This window comes from Meleagris gallopavo, chromosome 1, assembly GCF_000146605.3.
Source record: "Meleagris gallopavo isolate NT-WF06-2002-E0010 breed Aviagen turkey brand Nicholas breeding stock chromosome 1, Turkey_5.1, whole genome shotgun sequence".
Taxonomy (NCBI): Eukaryota; Metazoa; Chordata; class Aves; order Galliformes; family Phasianidae; genus Meleagris; species Meleagris gallopavo.
In genome coordinates, this window is record NC_015011.2 from 96,742,678 (window position 1) to 96,754,248 (window position 11,571).

Here is an 11,571-nt window from a genome sequence, read left to right on the forward strand (position 1 = left end):
AAAAAAAAAAGCAATTTGCTGTTTAGCTGTCAGCTCTATGTACCGTTCCTGAACAGGCTTTGTTTAACAAGAACGTAAGTAAATACGAATCAACTACTGAGAGCATAAAACATCCTGAACATTTTAAAGATGCATTGAAATACAACATGATTATTTTCTATTATGCTAATTATACCTGTTAGGAGCTAAAACAGATTCCACTTCTCATACATCATTATGTAACTTGTGGCTTTACAGTTTTTTGAAATGCATTTGTTTGTTCATGTGGTATACTAAAAAAATGTCAGAAGACAAATTACAAAGCCTAACTGAAATAGTGCCAAAAATCTTACACAGTTATTCTATTGGATAAATTCCTAGTGTAGTGCTAGCTGTTATTATTATTGTTTTTTTTTATTATCAAAAAGAAATGATGACATAATGAGCTAGGGCTGAGCAGGATGTTTTTGGTTATAGGATTTAATGGAATTGGTCTGTGTCTATAGCAAGGTATCTAAAATCATTCTGTGAGCTATTACTTTTGTGTAGTTTCTATACTTAACAGCATATTCTGCTTTATGTTGCACATACTGTAGGTGTACCATATCACTGAGCTTGAATGGTCTGGGATATAAGGGGCTTATTAAAAGGGAGAGAGTCATGATTAAGCTTTTTTACAAACAGCATTGTCAATCACTAAGTGAAATACAAAGTCAAGCACCATGTTGTATTGGTCCCTAAGTGTGGGTCTGGAAGAGTGATGCAGGATGCTTTTGCCTATTGTGAGCCTTTAGATGTGGGGTGTCATATCCACAAGGAGACACTTCTGAACTGGCAGTGAGGCTGTGGAGAGCAATAGAAAAACACAAATCTACTGCTTGCCTTTTGAAGAGAAATGGAATGTCTTCTTGGGCACCTACAGAATGGAGGATGGTTATCTGGATGTAGATGTGCTGCAGGTGCCCCACAAAGTAGCTTTCAGTACTAGAGGCTGTGGAATTTGTGGATGTGCCTTCTGATCCTCTTTAAGATGCAGTGCAGTGTTGTTTTTTTTCTCTTTTTTTCACTACAGTGGGCTTGCAGTTCAATATTATCCATAGTAAGTATATAAAAATAATAATCCTGTTTTAGTACTTAAGGAGAAGAAAACTATTTTTACTTAAAAGGCCTCATCCTTTTTTAGCACTAAGTGAAACTACTACCAACAAAAAGGAAAACAGTTTTCTATTTTTGTTCTGATAGTCTATGTATTGTAGAAGGAATCTGCATTTTGCAGAGCCAAATCTACACATAGACATTGCGTAGGGCAATATTTGAGTATAATTTTACCCCTAATTTAACAACTGAAATAAAGTTGAAGCCTCAGAAAGGCTCACTGAAAAGGTCACAGAATCACAGAATCACAGAATTGTAGGGGTTGGAAGGGATCTCCAGAGATCATCAAGTCCAACCCCCTGCAAAGCAGGTTCCCTACACCAGGTTGCACAAGTAGGTGTCCAGGCAGGTCTTGAGTATCTCCAGAGGAGACTCCACAACCTCCCTGCCTGGGCAGCCTGTTCCAGTGTTCTGTCACCTTCACCGTAAAGAAGTTCTTGCGCACATTTGTGCAGAACTTCCTATGCTGCAGTTTCTGGCCGTTCCCTTGTCCTGTCTCCACACACTGCTGAAAAGAGTCTGGCCTTGCCACTCTGCCCCCCACACCATAGATGTTTATAGACCTGGATCAGATCCCGTCTCAGTCGTCTTTTCTCAAGGCTAAACAGATCCAGTTCACTTAGCCTTTCTTCGTAGGGGAGATGCTCCAGGCCCTTCACCATCCTTGTGGCCCTCCGCTGGACTCTTTCCAAGAGATCCCTGTCTTTTTTGTACTGGGGAGCCCAGAACTGGACACAGTACTCCAGATGAGGCCTTACCAGGGCAGAGTAGAGGGGGAGGATCACCTCCCTCGACCTGCTGACCACGCTCTTTTTAATGCACCCCAGAATGGCATTGGCCTTTTTGGCCACAAGGGCACACTGCTGGCTCATGGCCAACCTGTCATCCACCAGGACGCCCAGGTCCCTCTCTGCAGAGCTCCTCTTCAGCAAGAGATATGTATGAAATTCTCTCCCCCAAATCAGTGAAGAGTTGCAAGAACCTTGAAGAAGTTCAATCAGTTTAATACAGTGTTTGTGTCAATTTTATATTATGTTTCTGAGACAGAGCTGTCCACAAAATGCAAAATGCACATATAAAGAAAATCCTACAAAATAGTTTGTGCATGTTCATGCAAACCTGCAGGAGAATTCAGTTCAGCTTTATTGGTATACTACGTACTGGTAGATAATTTCTTTTTTTTTTCCCCCAACATAGTAAAATCAAGAGGATTGTGTTGACTATTTAGGCATGTAGTTGTAACCGTCTTTAATACCAGTTGTCTTTTGCTCTTGAAATATAGAATTTGAAAAAAGTAAATAACTTAATCTGAATTAATTTTTAGATTGCTTTATAGTGGAGATATCTGTGCCACGTAATGTAACTTTTATTTTATTTTATTTTAGCTCTGCATAACTGAAGTAGAACCCGTGTTACTGAACAACCATGGTGTTTGTTCAGTTTTGTGGGTAGGAGTGTGTCCTGCTAAATAGCACAAGCTTTTGCATGTTTGCTACATTAGTTCCTGTTACAAATAGTGCAAATGGAGTACCAGAGCTTTGCCCACTGAGTGAAGTGAATCCAGTTAGATAGGACTTTGTGTCATGGTGAAACTCAAGTGCCAGGGCCATCTGCATAGCCAGCAAGCTGCAGTCTCTTCTCAGAACTGGTAGTGCTCAGCTCCAGCGTGGCTTCAGTCATGGCATGAACTGGGCATCCTCTGTCATCCTCTGGGTGATGTACTATGATATATCTGAATGCCACATGAGAGCATCTCCTAAATCGGAGAGCCATAGGTAGCTGACACAAGGTTAAAAATCATTCCAGGCTGGACTTGCAGGACTTTGCAGTGGACACATTGTTGTGTTTGAAACCAGACAAGTATTTTGCTGATCTAATAAGCCGTATGGAGTCCATCACAAATTTATGTTTAAAATGGACATAAAAACACGGCACAATGACATAGATGCTGTCCTTAAATGCCTTGCAGCTTTCAGGAAGCTACTCAGCTGTGATTCTCCATCTCCTTGGCTCTTTTGGTGTCCCTTAGGCAGCCATGTAGACTGATAGATTTATTTTATCTATTGACCTTACATTCTTAGTTGGAAGATTTACAGGGTTTTTTAATTATTTATAGAAAGACTAGAATCTATGAGAGCAAAGCAGTTTCCAGTACTTACAAAAATTCCTTACTTTTATTAGTCAGTGGCCCTCAGTTCTTATTTCTCTTGTTGTTTTATTTTGTTTGTTTGTTTGTTGTTTTGTTTTGTTTTGTTTTCAAAGGGGTGTATAATTGGAGGGGAGAAGTTTAAGCTTTACAGTGTGTATTCCTGTATTATTTTTGCAGACCTAACTTTAACTTCCATAAGACCAGGGTCAGAAAAGTCAGTTTAATTATCAGCAAACAACCAAGAGCTATAGACAAGAACTCCCGTCTGTTGCTTTTAGCTATTAATATGATTAACTCCACTGTTTTAGTGTTGCAAAAAAAGAACCCCCAGAAATCCAGTTAATGGCACCTCTGTTCCTACCCTGTGACTTTGTAGGAGTTCTAATACTTCAGGTTTTAAAAACTAATAATGTAGAGCTAACATGAAAATGATACTTTGGAAAGGAAGATGAAACAAACGATTCCCTTTTCATCCTTCCCCAATGATTTGCAGGCAAACATGTCCCCAGGCAAGTTCCGAACTTCCATAATTACATTGAATTCCTAGTTAATTGGGCTCTTCTCTTGCTATTGAGTTCTTCCTTGAATAATGCCTGCTTTATAATGATTTGTGTGCAAACAGTAAATCTAGAGATTTAATAGGATGAAGGCTGTGGCTCCATATAAAGATATTTAGCCCTTAACTCCCATTGAAATCAATAGTTTTGCAAATCTGTTTATAAGTGACTTGAAATGAATATGCATAAAATAGGATTACTATCAATTACGTAAAGTATAAAAAGAGAATAACAACACTATTCTTTGAAAAATGACTGAAAAAATTGAATCTACTGTGATCATTGTCTCAATACTCTCATGCTCTTTATATTTTATTGCATATGCTCCGTTTGGGAAAAAAAGAACTTGTCTATTTTGTCTGTAGACTTTGCAGACTGGTAAGCAAACTCACTTCATTTCCTGTGTGGATTAAACTGTGGGCAAAAAAATCTGTCTTCCCCTGTCATATTCTTCATGATGCCTCTTCCTTTAGCGAGGATAAGTTTGTTTGTGATTAACTAGAAGGTAAAGAATCCGTGGGTTTTTTGTTTGTTTGTTTGTTTGTTTTTGTTTTTGTTTTTTCCTCTTAGCAATCCAGAAAAAGAAGGGGTGAGCAATAATTTCTGTTTGGAAAGAGGCTGTAACATAATACTTACATATGCTGCTGATGCAAAAAGGTTCCTTTTTTTTTCCCAGAGCAGAGTCATATGCTCCAGGCTGTTAGAAGAATGCTGGCAGTGATGCCTGCATCAGCAGAGATGGGTATCCATCCCAGTTCTAAGATCTGGCCAAAATAAGCAAATCACATCTGGTCTATCATTAATCCACTTACTCTTGGTAGTTTTCATGCATGTCATGTTACTGACAGGCTAACCAAAAGTCTAACAATAAAAGATAATTTCTTCTTCAGTGCTGAACAAATTTAATTGTTAGCACTATCTCTGATTTCTCTTGTTCTGCACTGTAACCATGAATGACTAAGGTGTGGCTGGAGTTCAAATACAAAATTTCTTTTTCAATAATATCTAGAAACCGTAGATGAATGTTCTTCAACAAGAATGTTGGCATTAACTGCACAAAATGCTAGCTTTTCTCAGGAAGTTGTGCTTTTGGTTAGCATGGGGAGATGGATATTTTCTTGCAATTTTTACTGCAGAGGACAAATTTAATCACTCTGGAGGATCATAAACAAAACATGGGTTCTGATTATGTTTTCTGTTTGTTTATTTTTTTCTGGTGAAGTTCATTGCAGTTCTTCTGTGTAGAACATCAGCAAAATGATCACTGTTGAATTTATCCTATCATCAGTCATCTTGTCACTGTTTTTGTATTTGCTCAAACTCTTCTGATACTAAGCTGCTAAAAATGTTCTTACCATTCAATTTGAGCAAAGAAACTTTTCTTGTCTACACTGACTAAAACATCTGAATGGTTCCAGTGGTACAAACCAGGAATGGGATTGTAGCTAACTAGGAACACAGAAGATAAGTCCCATGGTAAATTTTTTGAAAAGAGGGTGGAAGTCCCTAAGAACTACAGACTGGTGTGTGGAAAGAAAATTGTATTGTGAGGATACAATCTTTCCAGCTCAAGGCTGCTTGACCAATCTCAACTTTTAACCTAAGATAAAATAATGTTACTGCATCAGAGGATGATAATGCACCAAAAGGAAGGGTTTTATTTGCAGGATAATCTCTAGGGTTTGCTGGAAGTTGTGCTGATGGGACAGAGTTTGCAGTTTGTTCATACCCTTCCTTGCTACTGTTTGCTGGTCTATACCTGAATTCTCTGCATCATGGCCCCTAGCTTCCTTTTTAGTCAAAAATGCAAGACATCTGCACAGGTGCTCATATGATGATTGATCTTCAGTATGCCGGAATCTTTAGTCTCAGGAGAAAGTAAGAGATGTCTTCTGTGTTACAATAGTCTTTTTTTTTATTGACCTCTTATGTCACTTGCCATTAGCAGATTTCATTTCCAGGGGCCAGAACTGAATTATGTTTCTCTTGTCAGACATTTTCCTTACGGTCAGTAAGTGTTTAGTGAAACACTGCCAAACATTTCCGACTCAGATGTTGGAGGAGCCAATGAGGAGTGATATGATGCTGGACCTTGTTCTTACAAACAAGGAAGGATTGGTTAGGAATGGGAATGTTGGGACAGCCTTGGATGCAGTAGCTATGAGTAGGACTCAGGATCTTACATGGAAGAAACAGGGCAAGTTGACATTCAAGCACCACTTCCTCAAAGCTCAAGATTGTTGCAGAGTAAGACTTGCATGAATGAATAAGAAGCTTGTGGAAAACCTCAAATGGAAAAAGGAAAGTCTATAGAATGTGAAAAGGGGCTCTGTCCACTTGGAAGAAATATAGGAACACTATCAAGGTATACAGGGAAGCAGTAATGAAGGCTAAGTGCCTTGAATTAAATCTGGTGAAGGAGGTTATGGCCAACAAGAAAGGCTTGTTTAAGTATGTTAATAACAAAAAAAAAGACTGGGAAATGTGAATCTACTGCTGAATGAGGTGGATGCCCTGGTATCAGGGAAGGCTGAGAACATTTCTTTGCCTCAGTCTTTACTGCTGAGACTTTCCCTCAGGAAACTCAACCCTGGAGATAAGTGAGAGAGTCTGGAGAAAGGAAGATTTCTCCTTCGTTGAGGAGGATCAGAGGTTTTCTAGGCAGACTCAACACACACAGATTCATGGGTCTTAATGGGATGCACCCATGTGTACTGAGGGGGCTAGCAGAAGTGATTTGCAAACCTCTCCCTATCATCTTTGAAAGGTCACGGAGAATGGGAGAGGTGCCTGAGGACTGGAGAGAGCCATTGTCACTCCAGTCTTCAAAAAGAGCAGGAAGGAGGAGCTGGGAAGCTACATGCCAGTCAGCCTCACCTCCATCCCTAGGAAGATGATGGAACAACTTATTCTGGATGCCATGTCCAAGCAACTGGAAGAAAAGAAGATTTATCAGGAATAATCAATATGGGTTCACCATGGAAAATCATGCTTGACTTATATAGTAGCCTTCTGTGATGTCATTATTGTCTGGATACATGAAGGAAGGGTATTGGATGTTGAGTACCTTGACTTCAGCAAGGCTTTTGACATGAAAAGGAGCCTCACTACATAGCTGATCAAAGCCCTGGAGAATAAAATGCAGTCCTCAGGTTTACTACAGACTTCACCTGTTGAGGTACACTGCATAAACTTTTTGGAGGTGGTCTGCAATTGCATGTCCTGTATTTCTGTAATCTCAATTTAGCATCTAATCTTCAGAAGTGTTTAGCATTTACGTGTCCAAGTGAAATTGCTGTGAGCAGTACCTTCAATATATAAAGTGCTGTGTAATGCTTAGTCCTCTGAAAAACTAGGCCCATGTGACTCCAATTAAGTATTCACTTTTCAGCTTGATCCCTTAGCACCAAGTAACTCATCTGTAAAATGAGAGCAGTGCAAACTCTCCAAAAGAATTTGCTGAATTTGAATTGCACAAAGTTTGTGACACAATCAAAACAATCGTTATTAGAGAATATGTAACATAGCAATATAAAGCAATTTTTAATCAGGATTGAGTACTACTTCTTCAATGTCTCTCCAGTCTTCAAATTAAGCAACAAAATTAATACAAAATATCAATACTTGAATTTTTATATATTCATTTGCACAATAGATGGAAGAATGCTATATTGATAACTGAAGAAACAGAAATTGCACTGTCAGCAAAACATTCAGCATTTTCTAATATTTATATGAATCACATTCCAATCTTAATAATGTGTTTGTTTTTTTTTTCATACTGCGTTTTCTAATTTATTGTCAAAAATATCAAGGAGAGAACTCATAATTAAGCATCTTTTTATTTTTTCCCCACAGATCTCTGTTTCAGTACATTCTCTTCAGGGCTGTGATTGTAACTGATCAGGTAAGCAAATATACATAGTCACAGCATTTTTTTGTCAAAACATTTTCCAGGTGACAAACAAATAATTCTGAAAAAAAGTTCTGTATTGCTGGAGAAAATGTACAATGTCTATTATTAAAATGTTGAAAATGCTGTCATCAATTTCCAATTTTAAAAGTATTTTGAAATTTTGCAAATTCCATAAATTTCAGATAGAAAAGAAGTTTGTTTTCCAAATGTGCTTGATTATTTTTATTCTCTTCTATTTTCTTGTCCTAGTTTTCTCACTTTCTATTGATATTTACCGTTTTAAAATTGAGCTTTTTTGTTTTTTTTTTTTGCTGGGTGTTGTCAGTCTCCCTCGTCTAACAGAATATCAGTGTTGCATACAGAATTTTTTGTAGAGAACTCCAGAGATCGTATTTTAACACCACAGCAATGGCACAGCAACAGTAGAGTGATTAGTGGGAAGTGGGTTTGAAAATTTATAAACAAGATTTCTGTAAAGCTGAAAGTAATGAAATGAAACTATGAAATGACTGAAATCGCCTTCAATGATCTTATTTTCAGTACAAAACCACAATGCCAAAGGCAAATTAACAACTTAAAGTGTTATTGTTTGTAGGTTGGTATACTAAGGTGTATCTTTAACCTGCAGATTTATGGTCTGATTGTTTGTTGTTCTGTGCTGTAGATACAGTTGGCAGAAAACACTCTTTTTGGCTATCTCTTATACTGTTAAGAGAAATGGTGATGGAGTTAGGCTGATCTGCATGTAGTTTTAAAGTAACTTAAGGTCATTCCCTCTCATCCTGGGGGAAGAAGCCAACACTCATGCTATCACTACATCCTTTCAGGTGTCTGTAGATGGCAGTAAGGTCTCCCATGAGCCTCCTCTTCTTCAAGGTGAACAACCTCAGCTCCCTCAGCTACTCCATGTAAGATTTATGCCCCAGGCCCCTCATCAGCTTCATTGCCCTTTTCTGGACACACTCCAAGGCCTCAATGTCTTTCCTATAGTGAGGGGACCAAAGCAAAACATAATACATGAAGTACAGCCACATCAGGGCTGAGTACAGAGGGATGATCACTTTCTGCTCCTGCTGGCATCACTATTTCTGATACAAGCCAGGATGCTGTTGGCCTTCTTGGCCATCTGGGCGCACTGCTGGCTCATGTTCAGCCTAACATCAACCAATATCCCCGGGTCCTTATCCACTGAATAGTCTTCAACCACTGCCTCAAACCGGTAGCGTTATCTGGATTTGTTGTAGCCAAAGCACAGGATCTGGCATTTGGTCTTGTTGAATTTCATCCCACTGGACACAGCCCAGCAATCCAGCTTGTCCAGATCTTTCTGTAGGAATCAACACTTCCTCCAAACTTGGTATCATGTGCAGATTTACTGAGTGAGCACGTCCTTGGTATTCCTATGAAAACATTTCACTTGTTTCATGTTATAATGTTCCATAGCTTTACCTCTTTATCAGTACTGTTGGATTCATCTTTATACTAGATAAGGTGGTTTCTTATCATCTTGTCATTATATCCCAGAAAGCTTTATTGACTTCAGTTTATCTAGGAGAAATCTCTTCCCTTTGAATCTTCTCCTGAAAATTCACTGTTTCCAATACTTTTACTTCCTTTAAGAACTGGATATGCACCTCAGCTAGTGCTGCTGTTTAAATTTCCCTAGTATTATATTCCTAGATTATTATTATTAATATATATATATTTGCAAATTATTCTACAATCAGTATTACAAGCAGGGAGTGAAATCTTAGAATAAAAAACATCTAGTTATTTCAAATGTTAATCTTAAAGACTTCTCCTGAGCATTTCGTATTGAAAGACTGGTAACATGGGACAAATGATCAAGGAGCTAAATTTACATCTTTCAGTTCCAAAATCTGGGCCCTCTTCTTCTTCATCTTCCACATGTTCTAGTTAGCTGCTCCTCCAAGTTTCCTTACTTATGCTTGAAAATATTTTTATATTTGGTTCAAAATATGCTACAATTATTGACAATTAATAAATCTGATACTATAACAAGCCTATCCAAAAAAAAAGAAAAGCTATTGATAACCTCTATTCTTATCTTTCTTAAATGGAGGTGCATCCTGATGAGTTTGTCATGTCACTTTCCTTTCAAAATTATACTGACATTGTAATGCTTAGATTGATTTAGAATCATAACTGATTTACTCATCAATATGAAAAATTTGAGAAAAGAAATCATTATGGCTTAAATAACAAATTTAATTTCATTTGTTAGATAGTCTTTGTTTCTCTAAGTACCATTAAATCATTTTTCCTGAAATGAAAATCGGTATATTTCAGTGAGATTTCCAAGCCCATCTTTAAAAAAACCTGATTGCTTTCTTTCATTAAAGTAATGAAGTCAAGTTCTTCTGGATCATCTAATCTGCATTTTTACTGAATAAACTGTTTTCTCCATCTTCTTCCCATCTTCTACGTTACTCTGGCCTTCCATCACCTGAGGCGGTAGCTTTTGGGTATTATGCATCTGTCAGTCAATGAAGTCTCATCAAAGTACTTCCTTATCAGTCAAGTTCTAAAAAATATTAGTCCGAAGACAGAGATCAGATACATAGGAGTTACAGGAGTTACATAGTTACGAACCATTTGCTGACCAGATTAGTTTCATTTATTCATTTTCTACAGTTACAATAATTATTATCTCTAAGAAGCAAAGGAACAGAATACAGTGAATATTTCTGCTCCACGGACAGAATTCTGTCTTTGTATTAATTGGATCACAGATTATGAACAAGTTTTGATGAGGTAATGGGCGTGGCCAAATATGGGTGATGTATGATCAGCTCAACATGGAATACAGAACTGATCTTTTCTACTGGTAACAAAACGGGTGCTGATTTGAAACTTTGAACATATCTCTACCAACCTAACTATTAATCAAAGTATCTTCAAGATTGTTCATGGCTTTGTTCAACATTCTGTTCTGTTAGTGTTTGTGAGTCTGAAAAATTACCTAGTGGCTGAAAAGCCAATACTGTCTCAGTCAAATAGACAGTAGGGAAAGTGACACTTAGTTTATACACACCATTAAGCCAGGCACTATATTTTTTCATGTTTTAGCCACACTTGTGTATGTAGGACTCCTTAAGAAACTGAGGAATTGGATTGTAACTGCAGTACTGTGCAGTAACAGGATTTTTTGTAGACACTTTCAAAAACTTTTCTTACTATAACTAGCTCTCTCAAAAAGCTGTATTTTGAAGACTGCAAGTCTACTGGTATTCTCTGAGGTGCTGAAAACCTGCTAAAAGAACGAGTGTGTTGTATTAGTATACAATTTCTGTACAGTACACAGATTATGGACAAGATATTTTCCACATGGACATAAAAAATGCACCATGAAAATTATTGCTTTTAATTATTTCATATTAAATCTGCATTTCATGCTCAGCTGTGCTGCTGGTGGAAACCTCTGTCTTCATTAGAAGGAGTTAATGTTGAATCCTCTTGAAATATTAGAAGTTCTAAATAGATATTTTGGGAAAAAAAATCTTTAGGAGAGCTCTGGTAACTGTGGCATGAAAAGTCGCTGAGAAGTTTTTGGTACTCACACACAGCTTCTTTGAAACATTCAGAAATGTTACCATTTTAAGAATATTCTAGCACATCAGGTTGCTGGCTGACACAAAGACCATTATAAAGAACAGTCATTGAGTGAAAATTGGATTCACAATTTTCACACAGGAAATCTGATTGCCAGTGTTATGCCTGATCCATGCAATCCAGCTAATCATTCTCTGCTTGATTTTCAAATGCAGAGATTTGTTCACAAACTGTAAAAACGA

At 37.6% G+C, this 11,571-nt stretch overlaps 1 long non-coding RNA gene across 2 annotated transcripts in view; it reads left to right on the forward strand.

The window, feature by feature from the left end:
* LOC104913987 overlaps positions 1–11,571 on the forward strand; it is a 232,537-nt gene that overhangs the window by 164,543 nt on the left and 56,423 nt on the right. For both annotated transcript variants that reach the window (XR_795754.3, XR_795756.3), the window contains one exon: positions 7,699–7,747. This is a non-coding gene — a long non-coding RNA (uncharacterized LOC104913987). The remainder of the gene's footprint in view (positions 1–7,698; positions 7,748–11,571) is intronic.